Raw genomic sequence first — 11,540 nt, forward strand, 5'->3', positions numbered from 1 at the left:
GCCAGGGGGCTCTGGGAACATGCGTTCGAGCCTGCAGTTTGCTTGACAGTTGCCAGACTATGTTTAAACTTCTGGCTCTACTCAGCCACCTGTCTGTAGTTACCTTCGCGGTTCCTCGGTGCATAGGAAGTCCGAAGAATTCCAGGCATGCAAGAGAAAAAGTCTTTACTTCAAAAGAAGAAGCCAACGTTTCCATACTCGACGCCTCCTCTGTAATAGATTTGACTTGGAACTCCTCACGCCTGGTACCCTTGAGAGGGTGCAACGAGGAGCCCAGGGAGATCTTTGTGGATGAAGATAAAACGATGACGTTTTGCCAGGAGTATACCGTTAAAGGATCATCACCAAAATCGGAGGGTCAGAGAGAAAAAGTGGATGCTTTCGGCCTTATGACTGGAATGATCGCTGCTGGAGTAGTGTTGGTTATTTCTGGACTGCTTGGTTACTATATTTGTATCCCTAAATGTCAGAGACAACAATCTTCCAGGTCTTCAGCCGTCTACGTAAGAAGAAACAGGCACACTCCCACCATCCTTGTCCTGAGACCTGAGGATACTGCTTTGTCTACACTGTCACCTTCAACGGAGGACACAGAATTACCTTCTTATGAACAGGCAGTGGCACTGACCAGAAAACACAATATTTCTCCGCCGCCACCATATCCTGGCCCAGCTAACGGGTTTAGGGTATTTAAAAAATCTATGTCGCTACCATCTTGTTAAGCCCATTTGCCATCTTGGAGGTTTAGGGAATTCGTGTTACTTGAATGGATCATTCTGCAAAGGAGGAGTAAGCAAATGGACTGCACCGCAGACAGGACTGGCTATATCTTGGACCTAAACTTGATCGTTGTCAGCTTGATGGGAAACTGTAACTCCATAGACTCGCAGTTAAGAACGAAGTACTTTTTTTGGTAATGTTTGTTTTAATGGTTCAAAATATCTGTTTTTATTGATGGAATAGTTAAAACTGGTGAACAATTTGTATCCTTTTATACAGATAAAGGTGTAGATTTCTGGTGTTGAATTTGAAAAATACAAAGTAATTTTTAATAAAATAAAATAAAGTAATAAAATTTTTAAAAAATCAAAAAGTATGTAGTATGTTGGGGAAAAGCCGCTGCAAAACAAAAACCTCTTTAGAGTGTTAGAGAGAAGAGACGTTGCTTTCAGAATGAAGGTGCACCTGACCCAAGCTATGATAGTTTCACCACCTCATATGCGATGGAAGCTGGGCAGTGAATAAAGGAGACTAGAGAAGAATTGGTGCATCTGAATTGTGTTGTTGATGACTGTTGACCATGCCACGGACCTACAGAACAAACAAATCTGTCTGGGAAGAAGTGCAGCTAGAACGTTCCTTACACGAGGACGGGAGGCGTGGTCTGCCACACGGTGGCCGTGCTCTCAGGAGGGTCAGCCCAGAGAAGGACATCGCGCTTAGTAAAGTAGAAGGTGAATGAGCACGAGGAAGACCCTCAACAAAGTGGATTGACGCCGTGACGGTGTCAACAGTGGTGACGATAGCACCTGGTTGGGGAGCGTCTGGTTCTGTTGGACATAGGTAGGAACTCATTTGATGGCACAGGACAGCACCAACAGCTTTTCCAGACGCAGCCTTTCCTGGATGAACAGACGAGGCGAGGATGTCATGACTCTTGGGCGGGTTTGTTTCTGAGGACCTTTACATGCCAAAATAACAAGTCTTCAACCCTACGGTGATGATCTTCAACTTTTTGACACATCGTTTTGGTCCATGAATGTCCCAACTGTGGGGAAAGCTGTTCCTCTGGCACGTGAGAGGTCAGACTAAATGATTTTTCTAAGAGACTGCTTTCAAAATTAAACCTAGGATTCCCCGGTGTCTTTGTGAGGGCTTTATACACCTCTTTCCCAGAGAACACATATTTGATTCTCTTTCGACACTTCAAGTGATCATGATATACACCTATAACCACCAAGAACTGCTAAACCCATGCCACGCCCTCCCCCCAGGCTATTTAAGAAGAGGCGGATTTGTCCCTCATGAAACTGCCCAGACCACTTTTCTGTTTCAAGTCGAGTAATCCTGCTGCCTCCACGGTTCACTTACCCATTAGCCATTGAAGTGTCAGCTTCTTCCACACTTTTTGTCTTCAGGATATCAGGCCACCGAGCTTATGAAGTCAATGTGCTAGTTTGACACATCATTTTAAGTCAATAGTCAGTGTCTCTGGGGAATAAAGGACACAGGGTTAGTAAGCAATCAAGGACACTTGCCCCTTTCTCTTAGGAAATGATAATGAAGGATACTATGAGAGTAACCTTATCTCTGAAAAGAATGAGGCATCAGACTTCCTCTAACTTCAGCAAGAGTGCGCGAGTGAGTGGGGGATATCCCCATCAACATCAGCCCAAGTCAGATTCACAGGAGGCAAAGGTCAAACATACCACGAGTTTCCAATCTTGTTACCAAGTCTGACACCTGTCATCCTTCCCACCTGGCACTCTACTTTGCTGCTGGGTTTGGTAATCCATTGCGATGACCACATAGAACTCACAGACCAGGCTTACAATGAGGCAGTTTATTAAGGAAGCAATGGGGTCCCTCTTAGGTTCAGAGTCAACAGACAGATTAAGAGTCAATTCGACAGCAGCTCTACAACTCCCCCCTTGGAAGTCTGGCTCACTCAGTGATGAAGACACACATATACATAAGTTATTAGCAGTATGTAATGCCTATACGCTAATAAATTACATCTTGTTTTGTTTCTATAAGAGATTTCTTGACTTTGTTAAAAAGAACTAAAATGATCCTGATTCAAGGATCAGGCTGGGGACCAGTTGACTTCAGAGTTCTGGACCTCATGCTTGGCACTAGACACACATCGGCTAAGAGACAGGATTTGCCTGTCAGATGCTCATAACCTAATGGAGCCAGCTGCCAAGACAAGGGAAAAGGGAGACTGGAGTGTGGGAAGGAGGGAAGAGAGATTGCTAATTTGGCCCTTGGCCTTACATGCTTATCTCCTTTGCTGAAGCTGCACGAAGCTGGCACCATCCCAAATTGGCAGTGTGTACCTGGCTCATAATACCTTTCCTAAGAGGCCAAATGTCTAGCGCCTGGTTCCATCACTTACTGTCATTGAACCAGTTCCCCAACATCTCTGAACACTGATGGCATGAGGGCATGTCAATACCCACTTACAGACTGGTGTGGAGGGTTGTATCGCTATGATAGGTATGCTGTGCCTGGTACACAGTGCTCAACATTTCTTAATTTCCCTCCCTTTTAAACCCTGTCATAGTCCTGGGCCACTCAAAAGTATTAGAGTCTTTGCTATTAGTCTACTTGGCACTGTTTTATTGTATCTAAAGTTTTATATAAATAAAGCATTTAGACAAATAATACATGCTCAATAGATTGTAACTGGTATCATTATTATGATTAATATTGCTTTTTCCGCATATAATCTTAACCTTACTTACTAATTTATAACCCACAAGACAGAGACCCTGTTGGGCTAATCCATATGTTCTCTTCCTATCAGTGCCCCGCAGTGCTAAGCACATAGATGGCATTCAACAGCTATCTGTGGGATGTGTTGTATAATTAGGAATATGTGTGTGATAATCCCAGCATTGTAGTGAAGGTTGTGTTCGTCTCCCAGTTCATACTACTCACATCCTGCCCTGCTTGCTGCCTGCTTTCTTCCCCCTCTCCCCACATTGGCCCATGGACAAGACCCAAGTCTTTCCCATCTGTGTATCCCACCTAAGCCCCAGCACAGTTGTTTGTATATACAGTAGTTGAAGATGGATACACAAGAAAGTAATCACATGAAATTGGGGAAGGTGAAAACTCCCCAACCCTCATTTGAACAAGTATCTCCTTAGGTCCTGGTCAATGAATGGCCCTGTGCACTGGTAGTGCAGTGTTTACATGATTGGCTGCTAACCAAAAGGTCAGTGACTCGAACCACCAGTGGTTCTGAAGAGAGAGATGTGGCAGGCTGCCCCCTACAGATCACACCCTTGGAAACCTTATGGGGCAGTTCCACTCTATCCTATAGGGTTGTGATAATTTAAATCACTGGGAGCCAGAACTGATTCAGTGAGTTCCATGTAGAAAATAAAGATTATTCATACACACATGGAGTCCTCAATATGCTTTGAAATCTTACAGATCATCATGGAAAGAAAGTCAGTACAGATCTTCCCAAATTTGACAATAATCTGGCAGGAAAATGTACATGACATTAACAGTGGCTACTTACATAGCTAAAACTTCGCTAAACAATAGTAAAAGCAAAATTTTGATCTACCATGTTGGAAGGATTGAATTAGCTTTGCATTCATTCTCTCTGAAGAATATTTAAAATATTTAAAAATTTAATAAAATTTAAATAAAAAAATATTTAAAACATGAGGACATTAAAAAATGAGACTATAGCCAATGGCATCGTCATTACATGTTAGGCTGCTAACCACAAGGTCAGCAGTTCGAAACCACCAGCTGCTCAGTGGGAGAAAGCTGAAGTCTACTCCCGTAAAGAGTTACAGTCTCAGAAACTCACAGGGGCAGTTCTAGCCGGTCCTATAGGCTGGCTGTGAGTCGGGATCAACTCAATGTCAGTGAGTCCGAGTGAGTTTTTAACAAGCTTCCAAGTGTTGCTGATGTTCTCTGTCCAAAGGCAACACTCCGAGGGTTAGGAAAAATGGAGGAATGGAAACGGGAAAGAGGGAGGAGGTGAGATAAGTCATGGACCATCGAAGGGATTGCTATGAGTGAGTGAGATGAAACAAAATGTGTGTGAGTTACTGGATGTAAAACTGATGATCTGCTCTGTGAACAGAGCATCCAGTGCATCCAATGGACAAATTGTCTCCACGGGTCTTGGATAGTCTCCACTCTTCTTTCCTACAGAAAGAGAGAGACCACTCATGAATACCCACTGCCCACTCACCCAAGTAGAAGGCAGAACATTGTCCTTATGAACTATGCTATGCCAATTGGCCTTGGTGTCCCCTGAGACTATGGTCCTGGGCCCCCAGACCCAGTGACTCATTTCCTCAGTTGTTTGGCTGTATCTAAGGAATTTTTATAACGTTCGCCTGTGTGCTCCACCACATTTATGGATATATTTGCACCAAAGGCTTATAGCAAATAAACAGAAAACAAACAGTGCCGTCGAGTGGATGCTGACTTACAGTTGACCCTATAGTGGGTTTCCGCACTGAAACTCCTTACTGGAGTAGAGAGCGCTGTCTTTCTCCCGAGTGGCTGATGCTTTTGAAAGGCTGGTCATGTAGATGGCAGCCCAATTTGTACACACTACCTCCCAGGGCTCCGCAAAGGTCAATACACATACCCATATCCTCAGTCAAACGTCTAGATGTCCACAGGTGGACTCCCACTCTCTCTGGCACTCGTTCAGCCTGTATGTATCTCTCTGCAGACATCAATTTGGAGATCACCTTATTACTGGAGAGGCTATTTACTCCTGTAAACACTTAAAGTCTTGGAAACCCAAATGGGCAGTCCGACACTATCCTGTAGGGTCGTATGAGTCGGAATTGACTAAAAGGCAGCACGTTTGGACTTTCTTATTACAGGAGTGTCTCTACCCTGGTCTGAAATGGCTCCATGGGTGGCATGTTTATTTCAATATTGACAGCAGAAAGGTATGAAAAGCCATACCTAAAATGGGAATGTAGTGGGCTGTACAAGGTCAACAGTTCAAAATCACTGTAGAAAGATGAGACTTTCAACTCCCATAAATATTTACAATCTCAGAAGCCCACAGGGACCCTTCCACCCTGTCCTACAGAGTTGCTATGAGTTGAAATCGATTTGATGACAGTGAGCACTATGACAAAATCCTAGAGAGAGTTATTAAAACACAAATAATAAAGGACATAAACGTATGCATTAGGAGTTTGTAACCACTCTGGAGATGTTGAGCAGATACTAGATAATTTATTGGTTGATTCTGTAAGCAAATGAGTGAGTGGTGTATTCAAGAACATTGGTTGGAAAGTTGGTCCCTGACCTGAGCCCACAGCAGGTTGTAACAACAAAGGAAGGAGCAGAAGTATCCTTGGATTGAGAGTAAAAGGAGAAAACACCCTGGGCTACCACCGTTTAAGGATCTTGTCAAGACGGCTGGGACTGGAATATTTGTCTGTCTTTCTATCTAGAAGGCCCGAAGGCATAGTGGTTACATGCTGGGCTGATAGCCACAAGGCAGGAGTTCAAAACCACCAGCCAGTTCAAGGAAGGAAAGCGGGACTTACTATTTCTGTAAAGAGTTACAGTCTCTGGTAGCAGTGGAAGTGACACTCCAGGGCGTGACTGATAATGTCCTCTAACAAAACAACAGTGCTGCCTCTAAGGTGAACCAGAGACATATATAAATTATAGATGCAGAAATAGATTTGGGCCTTGCAGTTAATTCTAGCCTTGACCTAAGAACAATTAGTTCTTATGACACAGCCCTGCTTGATGCTTGCCCTCATGAAAATCACTGAAGATATGGGTGCGATAGCAAGATTTGGCGAATAAAACAGACGGTGCCTGGTTATCAGAAAAAGTAGCATCTGACTTAAGAAGATGGGAATGGAAGGAAAATTCCTCCATACAATACAAGCTATATATGAAAAACCAATAGCCAACGTGGTAGTCAATGGAGAAAAGACAAAAATAATCCCACTGGAAAAGGGGACCAGACAATGATGCCCCTTGTTGCCACTCTTATTTAACATCATACTGGAGGTTTTAGCTAACAGCATAATGCAAAGAAAAGATATCAAAGGTATTCGCCTGGGGAAGGAAGAGGTGGAACTATCGTTATTTGCAAATGATATGATTTTATATAGGGAAAATCCAAAAATCTCCACAAGGAGTGTGCTGGAAATGATAGAGGAATATGGCAGAGTGGCAGAAGACCAACAGACAGAAGTCTGAAGGACTGCTATATACATTGGGCAAGACTACAGAAGAGGGGATCAAAAAGGTGGTACCACAATAGCCAAGCACAAATCAAAATATCTAGGGATATACCTGACTAAAACAGCAAAAGATTCATATGAGGAAACCTATAAAACACTATTAAAAGAAACCAAGAGTGACATCAACCGATGAAAGAATATCCCATGCTCGTGGATTGGAAGACTCAATATAGTAAAGATGTCAGTTCTTCCCAAGACGCTATAGAAGTTTAATTCTATTGTGATACAAATAACATCATCTTTCTTCAAAGAATTGGAAAAACGGACTACCAACTTCATATGGAGGGGGAAGAAGCCCAGAATTAGCAGAGAACTCCTGAAGAAGGACAAAGTGGGAGGGCATGCTTTACCTGACTTTAGCACCTGTTATACAGCCACAGTGGTCAAAATAGTGTGGTATTGGTATAGTGACAGATACTCAGACCAATGGAAAAGAACTGAAAACTCAGAAATAAAATCATCGGCATACAGACAACTGATCTTTGATAAGGGCCCAAAAAATATCAAATGGGAAGCGATGCCTCTTCAACAAGTGGTGCTGGAAAAAATGGATATCTACCTGCAGAAAAATGAAGCAAGACTTTTACCTCACTCCATGCACAAGAATAAACTCAAGGTGGATCACAGACCTCAAGGTAAAACCCCAGACTATTAGGGCCATCAATAAGGGAATTGGGACAAACCTGAGAATTTTGGCACAGAGAATACATAGGTTATCGGAAATAGGGAAGGACACAAATACAGAGGAGGCACAAATTGACAAGTGGGATATACTAAAGATAAAACACCTGTGTACAGAGAAAGAATTCACCAAGAGAGTAATAAGAGAACCCACAGACTGGGAAAACATCTTTAGCAATGACACATTAGACAAAGGCCTTATTACTAAAATCTACAATACTCTGCTAGCTTCCAAAAAGAAAAAAACTAATTGCCCACTGAGGAGGTGGGCAAAGGACCTGAACAGAAGTTTCACAAGGGCAGAAATGCGAATGGCCAATAGACAAATGACAAAATGTTCCCCATCATTAGCCATAAGAGAAATGCAAATTAAAACAACTATGAGATACCACCTAACACCCTCAAAGATAGCCTAATTCAAAACGTCAGAAGGCAACAAGTATTGGAAGGGCTGTGGTGAGATAGGAACTCTTGTCCATTGCTAGAGGACCTATAGGTATGTACTATGGAAATTGATTTGGTGATATCTAAAACAGATGGAAATTGAGCTACTGTACAACCCAGCAACCCCCCTACTGGGCATGTACCCAGAAGAGGCAAGAAATAAACCATGGCCAGACATCTGTGCTCCAATGTTCATTGGGATGCAGTTCACAATCACAAGGAGTTGGAAACAACCCAAATTTCCATCAACAGACAAATGGATTTAAAAAACGGTGGTACATACATACAATGGAGTACTATGCATCCCTAAAAAGCAGTGATGACCTCATGAAACACATGGTCACGTGGGAAGAACTGGAGGAAATTATGCTAAATGAAGTAAGCCAAGCACAAAAGGACAAGTACAACATGAGTCCATTGAGAGTAAGCTTTAAAAATGGGGCAGAGGGGGGAAGCTACTAAGCCAGGGATACATATGACAGCCAACTAAAAAGGAGGGGAAAATAAAGAAAAAACATGGGTAGCAGGGGAACAGGGCACTAACCCACCCAAGGGGAAGGTGTTGTTTATATCTCCACAGGAGAGGGAGAGAGGAACCAGACTTCACCCCGGTGCACCAAGACGTGAACGCAACATGCTGTCATGAAGCAGGGAACCAATAGAGAGGTCTGTGGTGCCGGCCCCAATCCCAACTACGTAGACACACCCCAGAAGAATGCACTACAGAGGACAGCACTGAAGCTACACTCAGGGAGAGGGGTGCATCTCAACAGAACACACAGGAGCAAACAAAGAGGAAAGGAGAGAGAGTGGAACGCATCCTGGCCTACCAAGCCCCCGAGGATGTATTCTTGCTCAGAGCTGCCAATGCACAGTGAGGACCACAGGGCCAGCCCCACCATGAGACACAGACACATCCCTCACTGACCTATAGCGCTATGAGGGACAACACTGGAGACACAGTGCAGGAATTGTGCCTGATCTGACCCCACCAGACTGGGGCGAAACACTAAGAGCGTGCAACAGAGCAGCAAGGAGAGCAAAGCAATGAAGTCCCCAGGGAAAATGCCAAAAATAGACTTTGGGGTCAGGATGTGCCACCCCATCAGATGAGAGTGGAAAACACTCCTAAAGGTCAACAAACAGACCTGGAACTATTTATAGACTTTTTTTTTTTTTGTCATTGGGCTTTTGTTGTTGCTTTGTTTTTTTGTTTTCTTTTGTTGTTTGGTTTTGATTTAGTGTTTATTATTGTCTCTGCATGTGTATCTAGATAGAATAGGCGGGATAAACAATCCAGAGGAGAAAACAATGGGACTGATGATTCTGGGGGAGACGTGGGAGAGGGAGAGGTGGGGTAAAGGAAGTGGGGTGTCAATAAACCCAGGACCAAGGAAACAACAAGTAATCTAAAATCGGCTTGTAGGATGTCTGGTGGGCCTTAATCAAGGGCAATGTAGCCAAGAGAAATTACTGAAATCTGAATGAAGGCCGAACATGATAGTGGGACAAGAAGAAAGTAAAATGAAATAGAGAGTTAAGAACTAGGAGGCAAAGGGCATTTATAGAGATCTAAATACAGGTATGTACATATGTAAATATATTTAAATATAATGATAGGAAAATAGATCCATGTACATATATTTATATGTTAAGTATTAAGGTAGCAGATAGACATTGGGCCTCTACTCAAGTACTCCCTTAATGCGAGAACACTTTGTTCTAATAAGCCGGCATTCTGTGATGCTCACCTTCCTGATACTATCTATGAAGACAAAGTGGGTGCATAAGCAAATGTGGTGAAGAAAGCTGATAGTGCCTAGCTATCAAAAGATAAAGCATCTGGGGTCTTAAAGGATTAAAGATAAACAAGCGGCCATCTAGCTGAGAAGCAACAAAGCCCACATGGAAGAAGCACACCAGCCTGTGTGATCATGAGGCGTCGATGGGATCAGGTATCAGGCATCAAAGGCCCAGAACAAAAAATCATATCGATGTGAATGAGGGGGAGCCTGGAGTGGAGACCCAAAGCCCATCTGTAGAAATTTGGACATCCCCTTACAGAAGAGTCACAAGGAAGAGATGAGCCAGTCAATGTGCAGTATAGCACCAAGGAAACATACAACTTTCCTCTAGTTCTTTAATGCCACCCCCCCCGCACTATCATAACCCCAATTCTACCTTACAAATCCAGCTAGACCAGAGCATGTATATGGGTACAGATAAGAGCTGGAAACACAGGGAATCTAGGACAGATAAACCCCTCAGGACCAATAATGAGAGTAGTGATACCATGAGAGTAGAGAGAAGGTAGGGGGAGGTAGGGGGAACTGACCACAATGGTCTACATATAACCTCCTCTTAGGGGGAAGGATAGCAGAAAAGTGGGTGAAAGAAGACAGCAGTCGGTGTAAGATATAATAAAGATGTATAAATCATCAAGGTTTCATGAGGGAGGGAGGAAATGAGCTGATACCAAGGGCACAAGTAGAAAGAAAATATGTTGAAATGATTATGGCAAAAAATGTACAAATGTGCTTGACACAATGGATGTATGCATGGATTGTGATAAGAGCCCCCAATAAAATGATAAATAATAATAGTAATAAAAGCATCTGGGTCCTAAAAGTCTTGTCTTCAAACAAGCAGCTATCTAAGTGAGGCATCAATTAAGTCCACAAGGAAGCACACCAGCCTGTGTGATCCAAGGGTTGTAAATAATATCCAAGTTTAAAGAGGGGATGGCATAAGGGCTTAAATTATGAACACCTGGTTTGCAGATGGCTATGGATGACAGTGGAAGCCCAAAATCCATGTGCAGGGTCCACATATGGTGAACCTCTGGGGAATCCCCTCCGATCATATCTGAGGGATGTGAATAGCTCTGTTATAAGACAGGGAGCATTGTTAAGTTGGTTATGGCAGATGTAGCTAGTTCAAAATGTAATATCATAATTTAATCTCCCTTTTACCCATTTTAAACTGTTTCAGTTTAAAAAAAAACATGAAGGGGACATACATGTGGATTAAGCCCCTGGTGAATTCCCTCTGACCATGGTCCAGGGACGTGAACAGCCCTGGGGACATGCAGAATGCAATCAAAAGTGGATTGCTGCAGATGCAATTAGGTTACAATTTAGCACCCTATCATTTGATTTCTCATAAGATCCATTTAAATTTGTTCTAGTTCTTAATATTTTCTGCTTTCTTTTCAATTGATGTTTTTACCTGTTTTACTTTGTTATTGTTAGTGTTTTTTGGGGGGGTTGTTTTTGCGGTTTTGGTATTTTTAAAATATCTTTTCTGTATATGAAATTCAGGGGAGGTAAATCTATAGCGACAGTAACTGCTTTAATGGTTCCTGGAGGTATCCCCGGAGAGGCCGAGGGAAATGGAGAACTAACAACGATGAGCACAAGAACAAAG

General features: G+C 42.9%; 1 pseudogene; it reads left to right on the forward strand.

Moving 5' to 3' along the window:
- Nucleotides 1–59: 59 nt before the first annotated feature.
- Nucleotides 60–722, forward strand: LOC101651234 (annotated as a pseudogene).
- Nucleotides 723–11,540: the final 10,818 nt, after the last annotated feature.

The sequence above is a fragment of the Echinops telfairi genome, unplaced genomic scaffold, assembly GCF_000313985.2.
Source record: "Echinops telfairi isolate 266 unplaced genomic scaffold, ASM31398v2 ScPeMD7_443;HRSCAF=831, whole genome shotgun sequence".
In the NCBI taxonomy this organism is placed as follows: Eukaryota; Metazoa; Chordata; class Mammalia; order Afrosoricida; family Tenrecidae; genus Echinops; species Echinops telfairi.